The sequence below is a fragment of the Mus caroli genome, unplaced genomic scaffold, assembly GCF_978045245.1.
Source record: "Mus caroli unplaced genomic scaffold, Mus_caroli_1 scaffold_13, whole genome shotgun sequence".
Lineage (NCBI taxonomy): Eukaryota > Metazoa > Chordata > Mammalia > Rodentia > Muridae > Mus > Mus caroli.
The window spans coordinates 99428271-99447822 of NW_028227268.1; the positions used below are offsets into that span (position 1 = coordinate 99428271).

Here is a 19552-nt window from a genome sequence, read left to right on the forward strand (position 1 = left end):
AAGGCCAACCTTGCTTTCCATTTCTTGGGATCTGTCTTCTCATCTGAGGTCTCAACAAGCATCTAAGCATTGGAAGCAGCTATGACTGGATAGTGAGGCAGAGGGATCTGCTAATATACAAGGGATGTCTGGAGGCAGGCTAGGGAGACACAGGTATGAAATCCAGACAGGTTGATTTCTTAAAGTCCTTACTTTTTGCTAGTTATTCTTAGAAGTCCCTATTACAAGAGCAACTCGTTTTTGTTAGAGAAAGAGAAGGCATGAAGTCAGGAAAACATGGTCCTGCCACCGAGGCGGCCACTGTCAACACTTTTATTGGTGTAGATTATTCCCCTCAAACTAAAAGCACACACACCTGTTTCAGTTTATGGTCATGGGGTTGGTTATACTTCTCTTCTTGTGCTGACACCTGGTTTTTTCCTATGTGGGAAGATACAATTTATATTTTAAACATATTAATAAAAATAGTTCTGATGTGTGGACTTTTCTAAATCTGTCCACATTAATTACTCCCAGTGACCTACCTTGTAGAACAAAATAAGTCAATTTCCATGGATGACATGTTCTGCCCCAACATTCAGGGAGCCGTGCTGAGAAAAGAAGAAAATATATTGAATATGGAAATGTGTTTGCTCTTCCTACCAGTGTCTCGAGACTCCTGGACCCTGTTGTCACTGATATTCAGACCTAAAAGCCAGGAGAAAAAAAAAAAGAGGTTTTTCAAGAGTATGTTTAGTGATTATCATTCCCACCGCTGAAAAAAAAGAAGGTATGCTCACCATTAAAAATAATAATAAAAAATAATAAAAAAAAACATACAATCCAGGTTTTCAATAGTAAAAAAAACTCACTTATTGAGTAGTAAAAAACACAGCTAGCCTAAACTTTTTCTGCAGCTGACACCTGTTTAGTATGTGTGACAGTCAAGAGCCTCTGTCCATCTGTTAGAGACATCTGACTGTGGAGTTCCAAGGAACTTTGAGACTTTCTAGACAGGCCTGACACAGGTTCACCATTGCATCTTGGCTCCTACTTGGGAAAGGAGACTCACAGCGACCCTGAGCCCCCTCACGGGTGCCCCAGTTCACTTTCTGGCCAGATCCGTCATTACAGCTCTTGACATTAGATGGAGGTCTTTGTAGGGTAGAGGTATTCTAGACCTAGTGGCAGCCTCTGCAATCTGCATAGAGACGTGGGTAGGAAGAACACAAATCACAGTATTGCCCACACACGTTGGACGACTTAAGTCCACTGTATCAGTGTGGAACCAATTGTATTTTCAATGCTGCCTTTTAAGTCTTTTAGAAATGGAGTCCTCTGGGCTGGGTTTTCTTTCCCTCTGCTACTTGAATTAGATAATTTCTCCATCCATATCCTTTTACAACTACTTAGTGGGAGTTCAACTTCATACCTTACTTCGAGATCTCATGCCTTTAAGAACAGAAGTTGCAGAGTGCAGTACAGTGTTAAAGCATTCTGAGAACCAAGGCCCAGGCCAGACTTGAAACATCTCTTATGCTTGCTATTGAAAAGGTGCTGAGCCTGTGAACTCTCCCTCCCCATGCTCAGTGGAGCAAGGGCACATGCTTCTGCCCAGGCCAACTTTGGGAACATCTGTTCTGATCAACTCAGGTCACTAGGACAGACCAGATTTAGCAAAACAGCCCATGCCTTTCATCAACACAAGCAGAAAACTGAGCCTATGCCTCGTCCTGGAAAATGAGGTCTCTGGCTACCTCCTGGATGTCTGCTGATCCTGTGGGCAGCAGTGGAGATCACCAACCTGTCTCTGTCATCCCACAGCACTCTGAGGGCAGTTTCTTTCTTTAAGTATTTGCACTATAAATCAAACACTTAACATGAGTTGTTTGCCCAGAGTCTTAGTAGCATTAGCTATTATTGTTCAATGGAGGAAAATTATGTATAATTAGAATAGATGAAGAAGTGTGCACAATGGTCATTTTACCAAATAAGCATTCTACGGGTTCAGTTTCTGTTAGTTGCCATAATCCAAGCCACTCCCTGGAATGAAGTATGGCCTTTTCCCAGAGCATTTATACAGTAGACTTCACTGTCTTCATTCAGCCCATAAATATATATTGAGCATATACCATATGCTTGGCCCTATGTCACATGTGGGGAATATACCCTGAAAACATAGGCAGATCTGATCGCCTAGAAGGATTTGTGTAATGGACCATGAACATTATTGATTACAGGTGAGGGGAAAGAGGAACAGATAAACTTTGGAAAGGAGACTCTTTACTGACTTCCAATTTTAAAAAATAGTCCTCTGCAATGGCTCAGCAGGCAAAGGAACCCTGCCACCAAACCTTGTGACCTGAGTTCAATCCCAGGGCTCCACAGATAGGGAAGAAAGAACTTTCTCCCACATGGTGTCCTCTGATCTCTGTACACAAGAACATGCATGAACTCTCTCTCTCTCTCTCTCTCTCTCTCTCTCTCTCTCACACACACACACACACACACACACTTTCTGTCTCTCACACATAAATAGATAGACAGACAGACAGACAGACAGACAGACAGATAGATAGATAGATTTAATGTTTAAAAGCTAAAATAAAAGCTAAAAACAAGCCAGCCATCTAGCCAGGTATGGTGGCATCCCTGGACTCCCAGGACTTGGAAAGCAGAGGCAGGGTTTTGTGAGATCAAGGCTGGAAAGCATGATTTGAGCCCCCACCTGTACAGAGTCCAGCACTGGATTCTCTAGCTAATAAATAACATGTACATGCCATCTCTTGGCAGGACCCTGGTACACACCAGACCTACAGGAGGAACTGCAGCTGCAAACCCATGCTAAGAGTAGAACCAGGTTTTGAGGGACACTTCTTATGTGACTCCTTTAGAGGACTAGGGAGAAAAGAGGCAGGTAGAGGTCTAAGGTTAGTTTTCCTTGAGAGCTGATACTCTGAAAGACATTGCTGGGAGGAGCTGTATGGTCACCAGGTTAAGATACTGCCATGTATTAGAAGGGACTGCATTGTGTGGACAAAGAAAAGGAGATAGACTTCTTAACAATCATGTAACTGGAGGTAGCCACTCTTCTGGCGTGCAGTGAAAAGGCAGTAAAATGTGGGTTGTTACCAAGAAGCAGACACACCCACCCACATGGGGACATGCCACTCCAAGAACCTTGCAAGGCAACTACTCTGCTGACTGTGGTCTCTCCAGTTGCCATGACATCCATTAAAATTAGAACTCATGGATTGTTGAGCCACACCCATTTGAAGATATCAGAACTATAAAGGGCTGCACCAACAGAGGCCAGTCCCCTCAGACTGCAGTGTTTAAGGTAGTGGGTCTGTTAAGGCAAGTACTCCTCCTCCTCCAAGCCCTTACCACCCCAGGAGGAATTTTCTGACAGGGAATCAAATAAAGGCACTTTCTGTGAGAGCGCTCTATCTAACCACTGGATACCTCTGAAGCTGAACCTCTTAGGAAGACCCTCTGGCTTACTGTGGCCTGTGTGACTACACACTGAATAAGACACTATCAATGTGTCATGGGAGCAGAACAGCTCTGCATCACTGAGCAGGTGGGGCAAAAGCAGAGACAGGAAGTAGACCATTGTTTGGGGGCTCAATTTTCTTTCTTTTCTTTTTTCCTTTAAAATGAGAACATTGCTCCAATGCTCAGAACCATTTATGAGAGCAAATAAAGTATTTTAAATTAAGTATTAAGAAAATCATAGATGGTAAGGAATTATTTTTATGAGTACGGTAGAGAACTATTCAAATGTTTTAATGTACTGAGAGCAAGAGTAGAGGGAGGTGTTAGAGAAATGGCTCAGGTGTTAAGAGAAACTTTGCTCTTCCCAAAGATATGGGTTTGGTTCCCAGCACCTACATGACAACTCGTAATGATCCATAAATTCAGGGAATCTCAACCCCCCACCCCGTTTCTGACCTATGAGAACACATGCATACATGCAGAGAAAACACTCATTAAATAAATGAATAGAATTTGTTTTAAGAAGAAGAGTGATTCAAAAGGAGATGACTTCAAGAGCCAAGTGAAAGCTCTCAGGTCATTCTGGTGAGGCCTAAGAAAAAGACAAGAGGCAACATCACTGCAGTTTCCTGAGGACCAAGGGTTCCCCCACCCCCCAAGTCCTCACAGGACTGAGCCAATCCAGATGAGAGAAAGCAAGGGTGAGGTACTCACCAAATCCTGTCTGACTCTTCATCCCACAACCTTTAGTACCAGCCCTCTGATTTCAACCCTGGTTTCCATAGTCCTGTGAGTGTGATGACAACAGTCTTAGATAAGGGGCAGCCAAACTGTCACAGTGAGATCTGGGGGCTACTGTGGGGACAAGAGAGTGTTCTGTCTGTGTTCTTGGCCTCATGTTACCCAACTTTAAAAAGAACTGTGAGTTAAACAATACATACCTAACCTTGTCCCCTTGTAACCATCACTACACCCTTCCAGGCTTTCCAACTGCAAACATGAAAGAACCCTCCTTTTGTATCTTCAGGGATAGCTTAAAGAGGGGAGGGAAAGTAGCAAGTCTTTCAGGTGCTTCCCAGTAAATGGAGAGGGGAAGAAAACCAAGATTCTTTGAATAGACCTAGCACTTTCCACTGAGTCACAAAACTTCCCATTATTAATTTCAAAATAAATGTTCCCTGCCCTTAGGTGTGTGTGAGGGAGCTTTATGCAAAGAAACTACAGATACAGTCTTCTTTTTCATCAAATTATCAAAGATGAAATGAATTTGGAAGCAATGTCCCAAGTGAATTAGGCATTCAACTACTTAATGAGACGCTTTGCAAGAACGCCTGTTTATTACTTTTGTAAGTTCAGCCAGGTCCTGATGATGCAGAGCTATCCTGGTCATATCCCCATCATTCTCAAGGGTGGACATGCCATGACTGGTGCTATTCCTGCTGTAGCTCGAGCCTGATGCTTTGCAACACTTCTGAACATCCCTACTGAGCCAGACAGGGTGGGTGACCCAGTGTTGCACGATGTTGCAGAGTGAATAAATAAGATTACACCTGGACACCATTTCTTTTCCAGATCAGGTTAAATGGCCAAAATACTAAAATCTCCCTTATCTGGTGCAAATGGAGTGCCCCTGCCTGCCAATTCTGACCATTCTAGCTGGAAGTCCCGCTCTGACCTGCTTTTGATAAGTGTCTAGGTGTAGAGACATCTCATGTGCCTTGTTAAGAACAGATATGTTTTCATACTGGAAAGGCCCCACACCTTTTTAAAGTGACTTTCTTCCTTTAGGGCTGTTTTAGAGGAAAAATCGAGAGCTTGAAACTAAACTGTACATTTTAATCTCAATATTAGTACCCAGATTTGGGGAAGGGAGTGTCAGAGAGCGAGTTGGAACATTTCAAAGCGCACTCCCTAGGAAGCTACCTGTTCAGCTACCTGGAAAGAGAGAAAGCCCATTTCACAGCTGAAACAAAAAAGAAAAGAAAACCAATAAAATAGGAAAGTCAAAGCCACCTTGTCTGCTCATTTCTGTGTGCTTGTCTATGGTAGTCTGCTGGGCTTGGTGATGGCTCTCCTCTGCCCTGCAGACTTCAGGGAAAGCCCCTCTAGCAGCAGAGAATTCCATCCACTGGCTGATGCTCAGAATTCTCCTATTAGGACATAATCCCTTTAGTTTCAGCTTTGATCCCTGTTAAAATGCAAATATCTCTGGGTGGTTCGACACATAAACTGTTATCAGCCCTTCACAGTCCAGAGCAGCAAGTAGCCCAGCCTACTGCACAGGCTGAGAGGGCAGCCCTGGGAGCCCAGGATGGATGAAGGGTGAAGGGCAGGCAGGGAAGGGGACCCAAGGGCCAAAATATAAACTTCTTCTGAGTGCCACATGGCAGCAGGATCTGTCCAAGACACAATTTTATGGAGAAATTCATCCACCAGAAGAAAGCCTTCTGAACAATGGGGCAAGCTACCATTCTACTGAAAGATGACAATTCAGATGTGGAGAAAGCCTGCTCAGCAGTAACATAAAATGGGTAATCCTCGGGGTTCGGCGTTTCTGCTCTAACTTTAACTAAGGAAAAAAGTTTAGCCTTGTTAAAGCTATTATCTGCTCCTAAATTGCATAGTATATAAAATGTAAATGTGATCACACCACTCTTAAATTATTATAACAATACGCCATTCTGTTTTCTTCCCCTTGACATTTACAAAATTCATTTGGAAGAGTGGGCTCTACCTCACAGAGATTAGTGATAAATCATGTATTTTTAATGAATATCAATAGGAGAAACCCCATGACATAGCCCACCATCTAATTTGATTAAACTGTGCTTAAGGCAACACCACCTCTCCGGCTGGGGAATCGCTCTGTAATGACTTTGTGAGCATTATTGCAGGCTGTTTTAATGATTTAATGAACTGCCTCTATATTTAGTTCAATAGCCTTAAAATGATTAGTGTTTAAGAAAAATTAGCTCACTTTGATTTGATTCTATTTGATGGTAAGTTTAAATAACCTAACCCTTCAAAACACAGTGGAAAAAAAACCCTAGAATCCCAGCCAGCTAACTGCTAGAAAACATTATGACCACCATTAATAACCGTTCGTTTATGTTTAGCTGCAGTATCTGGCCTGACATGCTTATCCACGAACCTGAACTGGAGGAGCAAGGGTGGAGCCCGTATTCCATCTCCCCTTTCCACAACAGGAAAGGGATATGGGAAAGACAAAGCAAGAGCCTTCAATTTTGTACATTGGGCTATAAGGAATTTTCACTGGCTTAAGTCCAAAGTGAGTATCAGTCTACATTTGGGAGAACTTCTAGGTTTCTAAAGGAGGAGAGGGAGAAATTGGTGTGAGGTTTTGTGCCAAGCTGCCCTGCTGTGATGTGGGCAGCCAGCATGGTGAGGGTAGAGTGGGGTGGTCAGGATGCTCCTAAAGACATAGTGATGAGAGTCATAGAGGACCAAGGCAAGAGAGCAGAGGCAGATGTCATTTTTAACAAGGGTAAGTGATCTGAGAGTTGATGTGACACAGCAGGGACCATGGCCGACTCCTAACTACAAAACAAAGAATGTTAGCAGGAAAACACATGTCAGTTCTGTCGTATCCCTGAGGTGACCACTGAATACCCACATCCAGAAACACAGAGGGTAACTGCAGCATCAAGAAACCTAATACCATCCCGGCCTTTCAGGTGGCTGTGTTAAGAATTCAGCATTAGGAAGCCAGGGGTACACACTTGTAAAACTTCAAGACCAGCCTGGGATGTATAGTGAGACCCTGTCTTTAAAAAAGAGAACGAGTGGGGGTGGGAATAAGGATGAAAGGTAGAAAGGAGGCAGGGAGGGAGGGAGGGAAGGAAAGAAGAAAGAAGACGGAGAGGAAAATGAAGGGGAAAGGGAAGAAACTATGATAATAGGAAATCTACAAATTGGAAGATCTGACTTTGAACTTTGGGACACTACACAGCATCCTAGCAAATGCAGGCACTGTCTGCTCTGCATATGAACCCTAACACTAGGGGATAGCGACCATCCTCATTTTCACTAGAGGAGCCACACTCAGAGGGCTAAGTAGCTTGGCCCACTGATAAACTAAGGAGACCCATTTGAAACTGGATCTGTTTGGCTTCTGGTTCTTTGGCTCCACCACATAAGCTCAGTCTCCCATGTGTGCCATGTGACATGCCAGGCACATTCTGGAGGAGAAGCAGGGACAAGCCTAAGGAGGAAGGTGTCAGACAAGATCGGTGAGCATCAGCTGCTCTCCTAATGACCTGGCTCCCCCCCACCCCCAGCCTTCATTACTCAGAGCTGCTGCTGCTGCTGCTGTGGTGGGGTGGGGTGGGGTGGGGTGGGGTGGCAGCAGCGGTGGCAGTGGACTCGCAGGCCTGGAGGGTAAGAGCACAATCCACTACCCATCACTACTGCAGGACTTTGAGAAGAGAGGGGAAGTATTTCTAAATGTCCACTGCTGACAAAGCCTTGTGTTTCTTGGTGTGTATGCCTAAGACACTTTCTCTCTTCTCCAGCTGTCTGTCTTCATCCTCTTTACATCGGCTCCCCTACACCTCTTCCCACACTCAAATCTGCACTAACCTGCACTAACAGCCCATGGACATGTGTGTGTGCTATGCACACCTGTATAACATACAGATGAGTCACATTTCATGGGCATTTATGAGAGATATAAAAACCAGGTCCATGAGAAACTCAGGCAAGGATGAAATGGCCCCCCTGGCTATGTACCGGAGGGAGTTCAGTGTCCTCGGGGGAAGGAAATGTCCCAAATAATCACACATAACATCACAGACCCCAATTCCCCAGCATCTTGGGGAGAATCTTGACAAACTAACATTTTTCTTCAGAGTTCTCACAGTAAAGTGTCGACCTCTCCTCTGTGTCATTATCCACAGCACAGATCCATGCCTTCACTTTCCTACCAGGCCCCACTAGGCCCCACCAGGTTCCACCAGTCCCCACCAGGCCACACTGGGTCCACTAGGCTTCACCAGGCCCCACCAGGCCCCATTAGGTCCCATTAGGCCCCACCAGGTTCCACCAGGTTCCACCAGGCCCCACTGGGTCCACTAGGCCCCACCAGGTTCCACCAGGCCCCACTGGGTCCACTAGGCTTCACCAGGTCCTGACAGGCCCCATTAGGTCCCATTAGGCCCCACCAGGCATGCCCATTCTAACCCTTCAACATTTTGACATGACATTGTCAACCTCAAAGTTCACACTCAAGAGCCATGCAGTTGAGCTGAGAAAACATCTCATGATGTTTTAAGTAACTTTAGGTCCTTGTATTGAGCCATCTTCATAGTTATGCTTGTCTACACATGACCTACCAGCTGCCGGTTGACCGTGCCTGTTAGGCCTTTTCTTCTTTCCGATCACCACAGTGAGCATAGCAAACACACCAAAGCCAGTTGTTCTAACACATTCATTTGTGACTTAATGCCAAGAAATAAAGATAACATCTACTCTCTCCAAACCCCCATGGAGATTGGAGCCTCCATCCACTGCCTTTGGTACAGCACATTTTTTTGGTGAAATGGTGGCAGATACTTCTGTGTGGAAGGATGCTATCTGGAAAGTGACAAGCTAACAGGCACAGGCCATGTCAAAGACATTGTGCAGCTCAAATTAACCCATTGTCGCCAATCGATGCAGCTGAAGAGTCCCTGTTCACATGGAAAAATGTGCTGATTTTTATAGAGAGCTGTCTGGATTTTTAAAAGTTAACAAAACAAAGCAAACAAAACAACAACCACTGCAGACTAACCAAACACAGCCCACTCTCAGTGCCCCAGACATCACTCACAATCCTGAACAGAGGGGCAATGTCATTGCCACCACTTAGCCTCAGGGTTCATCCCCTCAGGCACAGGCACTCGTGAGCACTGCTCTGGTCACTAAAATAAGCCTATTGTATCACTGAGGCAAACCTAAAAGACTCTAGATGTTTCTACTAATAACTTTATGTAACCCAGTCGGATCTCTAACTCAATGAAAAAATGAAGAAAAAGAAAAGCCCCTGGCTGTGCACATGCAATATCCAGCTGGAATTAAAAAATCTCTTGATCCACATTTGGCTCTTCTGACTCTATTTTTTGAGCACCATGTTCTTGAACCAGCTGCTGCCTGAGAATTCTGACCCCACTTGGTATCTGCTCTGCCCTGCCTCTGAGAGCTTCCTGTAATCCACAAGTCCAGTTGCTTTAGTGGGAAGTGGGAAATTTTACGCAGAAGACAGCCTTGAGATTTAGACTCTTTATGAGAAAGCGACAGACCACGGCTTTCTTAGGGTGAGGAATCCCACAAATTTTCCACTTTAAATTTCATCCTTTCATGACAAATGGAAAACCTGAAGACTGAGGTAAAGGGATAGATTATCGGTTTTGGACCCAAAAGGGAAAAATCTCAACAGGTTTTTGTATGTGCAAAGCCACTTGAAATTGAGTATGTGTCAACACAGATTTAATTAACTCCCAGCCAAGACCTATTGGAAATGATCCCAGAAAGTTGGGACAAAGAAGAAGGTGTTAATTTCTCAGCAGGATAGAATGTGCCTTTTAACTGCACTGGATTAGGGCTGAGGGTCTGATGATGGAGCTGTGTACCTGCAGATGATCTGCACTGCATTACAGTTAGGGAGGGTCTGGTGATGGAGCTGTGCACCTGCAGATATGATCTGCTTCAGGTAGGCTGAAAACAGTTAACTGTAGAAATCAGTAAGTTGGTCTCCACCAGTGAGGGAAAAAGATGCAGGATGCCACCCCCACAATGGCTACCACAAGCACTTTCCATTTACGAATGCACAGGGTATCCCTGAATCCCAGATTCCAAACAGGACAATGCTAAGGCATCCTCAAAACTTGACATTCAAGTCAAAACCCAGTTGCAAAAATTTAAGATCACACACTGAATTGGTTGCTTTACTATCAGACAAAGCCAGGGGAATATCAGGATATCGGGAACCTCCAAATCCAACTGATAGTAGCAAACCCTGTATCAGGAGCATCCCTTGGAAAGTCACACAGAGATACACAAAGAGCAAATACCACACGTAGGCCAAGCCTTTGGCACAGATTTCAAATTGCCTCTAAGTACTGGTAGGCAATTGAATGGTAAACAGTTGAATGGATAGGCAGCTAGATAGACAAGTACCAACTTAAACAGTTTAAATGATCTATAAATTTCCGAGAAGCAGGACTGAGTAACTACAAGCCAATTATAGAATGCTTTATTAGGCGAAAGCATGGGACATAGATGGGAAATCTGAAGAACGGGATGTTCACCTTGTTTATTTGTCGGTGTTCAAGTTGGGGAATTGATGAAATCGAGATTATGACGTTGTGCTTGCTGGAGATAAAAAAAAAATAATGACTCACAAAGCCTTCTGGTAGACAAGGTTCAGTATGCTTTTAACAATCCACTTCTCCATGCTGAGTTCCAGGCTCATCAAACAACCTTCACAGGACACATCTGGCCCTGCAGTCTCCCCAGGATGGACTATACGAGAAGCAGGAGCACCTCCGGGATTAGAACATGTGGAAAGGATGGCAATGCCCTCGTGAACAAGCATTTGCCCTCCTTTTTGATAGGTAAATGCTTCCCACATGCCAACCTCTGTGCTGAGTGTTTGGATGTATGAAAGCATGCTCTGTGTCTTTCAATACCTGCCAATCTACTTGGTAAAACAAAACTTGATACACAAGCAATTAGAACATAATACACAATAAAGAATAATTGAGAATTTGATAGGGAGAGGTGGATAATACCTGCTCCGAAGCTGAGCGAGAAGCACGTCCCTTGGGCACCAGGGCTGTGACACCCGTAATGGTGTTATTTAACTGTACCGTACTTCAACATCAATAAAGCGATCATGCGGATTTGATCTAATTTAATCTCCCCCATAACCAGCTGAAGAAAGAGCAACCACCCCCTCCTGACGAATGGGGGACTTCTTCAGAGTCTTGCAGCCAGGTCTCTGGTTCTGAGGGCAAGGGCACTTCTAGGATATCCAGCAAAGAAAGAAAGGGTAAATGAGAAGACATGGAGAAGACGAAGGCATGAGCTGGTCTCTGGTGCTATGGGAAGTTCTGTGGAACAGACACAACACATCGATCATTCCGGTAGATGGAAGAGAAAAGGTCATAGAAGCACATGTCACACCCTCTGCCCAGAGGCACTGCGATGCCTCGAGACTCAAGCATCAGTTTCTACCAGAAATGGATTTAGATGCCTTTGGGTAGGTCCCTAGAAACCTTTAGTACCAAAGGAATCCATTGATTCTTCAGCTATAAGTGCCGAGCCTATTCAGAATGCACATGTTGGTCAGCACTGTGGGAAGGGAGCCTTCTCAAGAATGGATTTGGGGGCTGGAGAGATGGCTCAGGGGTTAAGAGCACTGACTGCTCTTCCAGAGGTCCTGAGTTCAAATCCCAGCAACCACATGGTGGCTCACAACCATCTGTAATGAGATTTGACGCCCTCTTCTGGTGTGTCTGAAGACAGCTACAGTGTAGTTACATATAATAAATAAATAGATCCAAAAAAAAAAAAAAGAACAGATTCTGAAATGACTTTTCTACGCTGGTGAGGATTGGGTTCAACTACCAGTTGTGGCAATAACTGCAATGCCAAAGCAGAGACAAAAGGGTCCTAGGGCAGAGGCAAGGGTCCCAGGGGCAGAGGCAAAGACCCTAGGAGCTCTTCAAAAATGCTTGTTGTGCAGGGCTTTAAAGCCCACGCACGGCACCTGCACAGTTGGCCAAGTTACTTGACTACTCCTTGCCCTACTTTCCTTATCCAGGAAATGGGGACCAAAAGCTGCCTAATAAAGTTGACTTGCATATCCAGTTCATGAAAGTTGTAAAGGGTTTAGAACACAGTTTGTATCTTGTCAGTAGTACTGCATCTGGAATGAATCAAAGTCAACTCTGCTATGATAGAAACAGGGCTGTGTGTGAGAAGCTGAGAAAATGGCTGCTGGCACCTCTCTTCTATCCAGTGAGGATTGAGAGGATCTATGGGAAGGCCTCCTTTGACAACCTAAACTTTGTTCCATGTGCTTTTGTAGTGATATTCTTTAACAGAATGAGGAGCAAAGTTATTTTTGGTGTGTCTGGAGATACATCCAAAATGCCCAAAACCACTAAAATTAACTTTGCCAAAGTGTCCCACAGTCAACCACAGTGTGTTGTTTACAAAAACTCTGAGTGTGAAGGGGCACAATACACACTTGGTTGAAACTAACTTTCTGGAGACTGAGGAAGGTGTCCAGAACTCGACAGATGCCTTGTTTTAAACAGTGACAATAAACAGTGTGCTCCCCCAGCCCTTCAAGGCTCCACCTCACTGCCAGCCCTAGGGGATGGCTGGGTCCTGAGGTAACTCCAGGGAGTCAGAGGATGAGAGAGACCACATCTTTAAGCAGAAAGCAAAGAAAGAAAACCATCCCTTTCCAAGAGCCTGGGGGAGAGTGGCAGCTGTAACTAGTTCAATGAAGAGCTCACCTTTCAGAGCCCCACCCTTGACTTTTTATCTGACTCCTCCCTTGTCAAATCCTGTTCCTCAGCTGTTCTCCAGTCTCTAGTAGCACAAATGGGATGTGCTCCCTAACAGCTATGTGGGTCTCAAAGGTCTCACCCACTCTGTCTTTCTATTCAAGGCCCTGGCTCACAACTGTCTGTCCAGTGAGGGACAAAGCTCAGTGAAAGACTTGAAACTCCAAGAAGTCTCAGACAGCTTCTAAAAGCAGCGCTTCTCCCTGCTGAGGAAGCAGACAGAAAGGCTGAGACTCACACAAGAAGAGGGAGCGAATGCTTCCAATGCAGAATCTAGATATTCGTGTGCATACCCATTCTTCATCTAGGGAGTTTAACAAATGTTCTGAATAACTATGATGTGTCAACACCAGACCAGTGAGACAGGCTAACCTCATCCCACAGAGTTTTTACTTGTTTGGGGGTGTAGGTAACAAATGGATGGTTTCCACACTAAGGTATCTTGCCCCACAGCTGGGACCTGGGCTGCACATGTGCAGAAGGTGAAGGGCACATGACTTACATGAGGAACAAGAATAGCAAAAAGCCACACTCTTTATTCCATCCAATGATAATGACAGAAAAGAAAGTTCACAGCAATAAATGTTGGTTCAAATCTAACTGCAAAGCAACACCCTCTTCCTGCATAAAGAAAGCTCAGGTACTCAGGAAGCGGAATGCTCTGGACTGGAACTTCTGGCTGATGTTGTCTGAGGACTTTGCCTCTCTGGGCTTGCATTTCCTGACTATAGAAAGGTGGTTATAAAACTGGTTCAAAAGGTTAAGTGAGGGTATGAGTTAATGAACACAACCCATTCTCCACAGTGCCCTGCAGTCCGTGATCCTTAAAACATCTGCAACGGTTTCTTTCCTACAGTCATCACAGCTGGCTCAGTGGTCAGCACTCGGACACAATTCAAGGAAGACCCAGTGAACCCTCCAGCCACTTGTCTTGCCTTTCCTAGGACAGGGTTTCCCACCCAGGATGCTAATCTCTTCACAGCTACTAATTAGTATCAGAGTCCGCCCCCTCGTGGTGATAGCACAGAGCACTAGCACATGATAATGGCAATGCCACCTCAAAAAACATCTCTTTATCTGCATTTGATTAACCTGCAGTGTAGCCTCTCGGCACCAGATTTTTTATCTCAATAGAAAAATTAAACAGAAACAACTATGATTGAAGTTAATAAGTAGGATTGTTTAGCATAGAGGTCAATCTTGGCTGCACGTTAAAATCACATTTACACACACACAGAGACTCACTCCCACACACTCATACACTCACAGACACATTCATACACACATCCACATCCACATACATACACACTCACACACACATACACCACACATACACACACATATACACACGCACACCACACACACTCACACACAAACTCACAGACACACACACTCCACCAAAAGCCAGTAGAACCTTAGCATCAGGAGAGAGGTTCTGAAACTCTGAAGAGTTTTGCTTGGTCCTCAGAGGTTATGATGAGTGGCCAGGACTCTGATCAGAACTTTTTTTTTAATTAGATATTTTCTTTATATACATTTCAAATGCTATCTCGAAAGTTCCCTATACCCTCCCCCATCCTGCTCCCCTACCCACCCACTCCCACTTCTTGGCCCTGGCATTCCCCTGTACTGGGGCATATAAAGTTTGCAATACCAAGAGGCCTCTGATCAGAACTTTTAAAGCCATTTGAGATGAACCAGTGCAGACATTGACTATCGCTTGATGGCATCTCTGCAAGGAGCCTCTACTCTCCACAGAGATATGTCCTCCATCAGAATGATTTGATCCCCTTTAGGGAATTACCTTCAGACACATGGCATGCATTTTGGAATATTCAATAACTAGCAAATTCTTGTCTTTTTTGACAGTGTGTTTGAGTTTGAACAAAAATCCTAAAGTGATTTCCAAATCCAGTTAGCTGAACATGTTAGGCCATTTTACAGAACAAGCTGGGTAAGACCATTTTTGGTCATAAGCAACATATGGCCAAAGGGATGGATTTGTCTCGTGCGCCTCATAATTGACACAAAAGGCAATTCCAAAAGAGGGCCACAAACATTTTTATTAGTAACAGCTGTATTGGAGCCTGCGTGTTGCTCCCCAAAGTACTGTCTCTAAAAGACAGTGTTCATCTGGACACAGGAGGGCTGGTGGGAATAGTAAAAATCTGCCTTGTTACTTGAGGGTCAAACCTGCATTTAGAAGAGATGGGGGAAGCTGGAGGGAAGGGTGAGAGGCAGCAGCTCTGGGTTTTTATGGAGTTGATCATCGTGCACAGTCAGATCCAATTTGCTGCATCTGGAGGGAGGGTCTCATTCCAGGGTGGCAGAATGACAGTCAGCTAAGGAGTGTGGGACATCACTGTTAAAGGCACCCTTCTCTACTCTGGAAACTTTGTGACTTGGTGAGATGATTAAATATAATATTCTTATTTTTGTTTGCCCTCTAAACCCTTGGAAGAAATCCTCTCCTTCTATAGGAGTGAAATTCTACCTGGTGAAGACAGCAGACACTGTGAAGCCAAAACAGTAATTCATAAATCAATTGGACTTTATCTCCGGCTCCAACACTTGGCAATTATTCCCCTTTCTAGAGATTTAGCTTCTCTCCCTCCCCCCTCAATCTAATGTGAGCATTGCCTACTGTGCCCCCCACCTTTTGTGGAGCCCCCTGTCTTTGGGAAGGTATTTCTCAATGTGTGTTCCAAGGAACACCAGTTTCATAGTTCTGTGAGTTCATCTATCCAGCGGACTTAGTGAGTACCTTTCATGTTTCAAACCCAGATTTTCTGGGGCCAGAAGCTTACACTGATCATGAACAGCCTCCTCAAGGCAAAGAGCACACAACTGTGAGGACAAAGTTAGGTAGGGGCCTCGGAGGGGCCCTGGCAAGCTTCTCCTAAGTCATGCCACATGCTCTCTCGCTCTCCTCTGCCTGCTGGCGCTGCTCTGGGCCGTGGAACTATCTTTTTTGAGTAAGAGGGGGGAAGGGGTTAGGATTGGGATTGCAGAACAATAGAATTTGGAGGAAGCAGTTCTGTGATCATCCGTTTCATTTATTTTAGGAGTTTACAGAGAAGCTAAAATGCTTGTCGGAGATGTTCTTGACTCTCCAACAGGAAAATCGTGTTACACCCTTTCCAGGCTTCTGTCATAGAGGTTTTCTTTGTGGACTGAAGTGTAAGGCCATTTTGGGAAACCCCACTCTGTAAGGATGGCTTGCCTGGCACGTATTTATGGGTCATCATCTGCTTTGTCACTGGTCACCAAACCAGGTCCCCTTCTTGTTCAGGAAAGGGTTTGGCTTCTGTGCTAAAGAAATCGCTTAGCTCACTCCTCATCATTGTACCTTGCTAACTCCTCTTCAGCTGATTTAGGCATTCTGAACACTTACCTCATCTCCTCCAGCATCTCAGGCTATAGTTCTCAAAATACATGTTTCGAAAGACTTCCAATTAGGCCTTGGGCTTTGCGTTGCCTAGGTTCCTCTTAAAGTAGCAAGAGTTCACCTGATCAAGGAGCCCCCGATTTAGAAATACTAAATGCCAGCGTACCTTGTGGCTCCAAACCCATCCGCTATTCTTGGGGACCTCAGAAGAGTCGACATTTGGGGTCCTAAATCAGCCTTCACACCTCCCTGTAACCCCTCCACCCGGGTGAGAAGGAGCTTGTGTAGAGCCTGGCTTTCCAGGGGTAAGAATTATATTTGTCTCGGGTGCTGGCTCCCGAGACATCTGTGATGGCAGCGCACCCAGCTCTGTCTCGGGAGCTAACTTTAGCAGCCGAGTCTGCATCTGCTGGCGGAGTTTGACACAGCATATGTTTTCCAAAGCAGCCCTTCCCAATAGCTGACTCTCTTCTTGTGTGAGGACATTTAATATATCCTGAGAACTAATCATTCCCTCCCCTTCCCAAACATTTAAGCTATTTTTAATTTCATCAGATGTAACAAGCAGTCCTGTCTGGAGCCCATCTTTTGATTTCAAAATAAATAAAAAAGATTTTCTATGACTCAGAATGGATTTCACCTCTGGGCTGGACGGTAAATTTATCCACACCTTTTTTGTCATATGTTTCTAGGCACTCTTGTTAACCCTTTAACTTCTTGAAGTACAAATGATCCACTAATACATCACTCTTAAAATACATCCACAATGGCTTTGACAGTTCTGCTTTCTTAAAGCATGGATTAATTCCCCTCCTCTTGTATGTGGGTTGGGTTTTATATTACCCTCCTGACACAGAATACAGAGGAGCAATGTGTTTGGCTTCTGTCTCTTGGTTGTGAAGATGTCTTCTTCTGCGGAAAGCCATATCATAAAAACACTTGGGTAGATCTGTCAAGAGAGCCATGTGGGAAGGAACTTAGGCCTTCTGACACAGCAAAGAATTGAGGACTGGGCTTATGGCCATTGGTGTGCCATCTTGGAAGTGGAACCTCAGCTCCTGGCAAGCCTTCAGACATTGGTGCCCTTATTTTGACCTTTCACAAAACTCCAAGACAGAATCACCTGCTCTGGAATGCCTATCCAACCAGTGAAACAAGTATTTATATTGTCCTAAACCACTAAGGGATAGGGTGATTTGCTGTGAGGCCATGGGTAACAGCCATTCTCTGGAATCTTATATGGTAGCCCAACTGTATTCCCTGACATTCTTGACTTCTCTGCAATACTTAAAGCAATTGTACAGGAAAGAAATTATTTAAATAATGTGAAGGATGCCCATGGACTTTGTTCTGTGGGTAAAATCAAGGTTGCTACTATAGGGTTAATAGCTTCTATTAGTCCTATGGCCTGCTTTCTCAACACCATGGCAGTGAGAAACACCCACAGCAGCCAAAGTTCAAATCTTTGTGTTTCTCACATGCCAGGCAACTTACCCTGTTCACCGCCAAGGCTCCTCTTTATGCTTCTTTAGATGACCGTCCAAGCTGCTATCACTGAGCACACTTGGCTGCTGAGACACAGACAAGCTCGGTTATCACCTCTGTTTACCAGATTAATTCACAGCCACACTCCCTGATCCCATGTTTCCTAGGAGTCTGTAGGCATCTTCGGGGCTTACACTCAGCCTTCCTTTTATAGGGAGGGTTGTTGTATTAAATATTTAATCTTAATCAGGGGTCTCTACCCTGCTTTTGATCATTCTGATCTGAGATAAAAGCTACAAAACCTTTATATTTATGATAAGCCTTTAAAACACTAGAGCTGGGCAGATATCTACCCTCTAAGCTATTAGTATCTATTTCCCTATCAATAATTCTGACTTACAAATTGCCATGTTTCATCTGGGCAGTTCTTAACTCCAATTGGTCAGCCCTCATGGCCATGCTTTCAAGACCCACCTAACCCATGGTATTTTTCTCTCCTCCTCCTTTTTCCTCTTCCTCTTCCTTCTCTCCTTCTTCCTCCTCTCCTCCTCCTCCTTCTTTTTCTCCCTCACGGTCCTCCTCAGACCCCAAGCCCAGGAACTGAAACTTCACCTACATCTCTTGTGCCCAGCCGTAGGCATCTTTATTCAATCAATAGTTTTAAATTAGGGAGCAAAGTTACATAGCATCACTTGGTGTACATGCGGATTTCCTCATCCCTGGGATCACCAGACGTTGGTGGTCAGTGTTTAGCATTGCAATACATAGCAGCAGACTAAACCTCAACAGAGGGTGCTGGCACCAGGAATCCACATTCAAGTAGCAGCCAGCACACCAGAAAAGAACCAACAATGCCTTTCTTATTCTTTGCTGCCATTGTGTCTGTTAGCCTCTCATTGCCATGAAAGGGATGGTTTAAAGAAGGAAGAACTTATTTGAATTTGTTTATTTTTAAGACTTTTATTTTATGTGTATCAGTGTTTGCTTGCATGTATGTGCATGCTGTGTTTGTGGTGCCCGCAGAGGCTAGAAGAGGATGCTAGATCCCCTGCTCCTGGAGTCAGACAGTTGTGAGCTACCTTGTGGGTGCTGGGAATCAAATCTGGGATCTCAGGAAGAGCTGAGTCATAGTCTCCAATGTTCTTGACCACTTAGCCAGCTTTCCAGACCCAGGAAAGATTTAGTTTTGTCACACAGTTTCAGATTTTGGCCCATGGCCACTGGCTCCATTGCTGTGGACGTAGGGTAACACTGACAGGTCATGGCAGAAGGCTTTGGTTGAGCAAAGCCGCAACTAGTAAGAGGCAGGTAGCAGAAAGAGAGGCGTGTGAGGGTACAGCGACATGTTTCCTTCAAAGCCACAGCCTCCTCCCGCCTTTCATAGCCCACCGAGATTAGAGTTCTGTTGATGTTATCTCTCTTCCACAGGCATCAACTGACATCCAATCCTTCAGCACATAGACCTTTGGGGCCATTTTATATTCCAATCACAAAATGTTGCTTTGTTTTTTAAATGATGGGGATCAAATCTATGCATGCCAGCACTCTACCTTTAAGCTCCATTCCCACAGCACGACTTCTCTGGCCAAACCCTTGAGTCTTTCTTTCAGAATCTGGCCAGTCACAC

General features: G+C 44.7%; 1 long non-coding RNA gene across 1 annotated transcript; it reads right to left on the reverse strand.

Moving 5' to 3' along the window:
• Positions 1-308: 308 nt before the first annotated feature.
• On the reverse strand, positions 309-5553 carry LOC110304260 (uncharacterized). Its single transcript, XR_002379045.1, has 4 exons — positions 5491-5553; positions 4192-4264; positions 525-590; positions 309-420 (listed from the first exon to the last, which is right to left on the reverse strand). It is a non-coding gene; the product is annotated as an uncharacterized LOC110304260 (long non-coding RNA).
• Positions 5554-19552: the final 13999 nt, after the last annotated feature.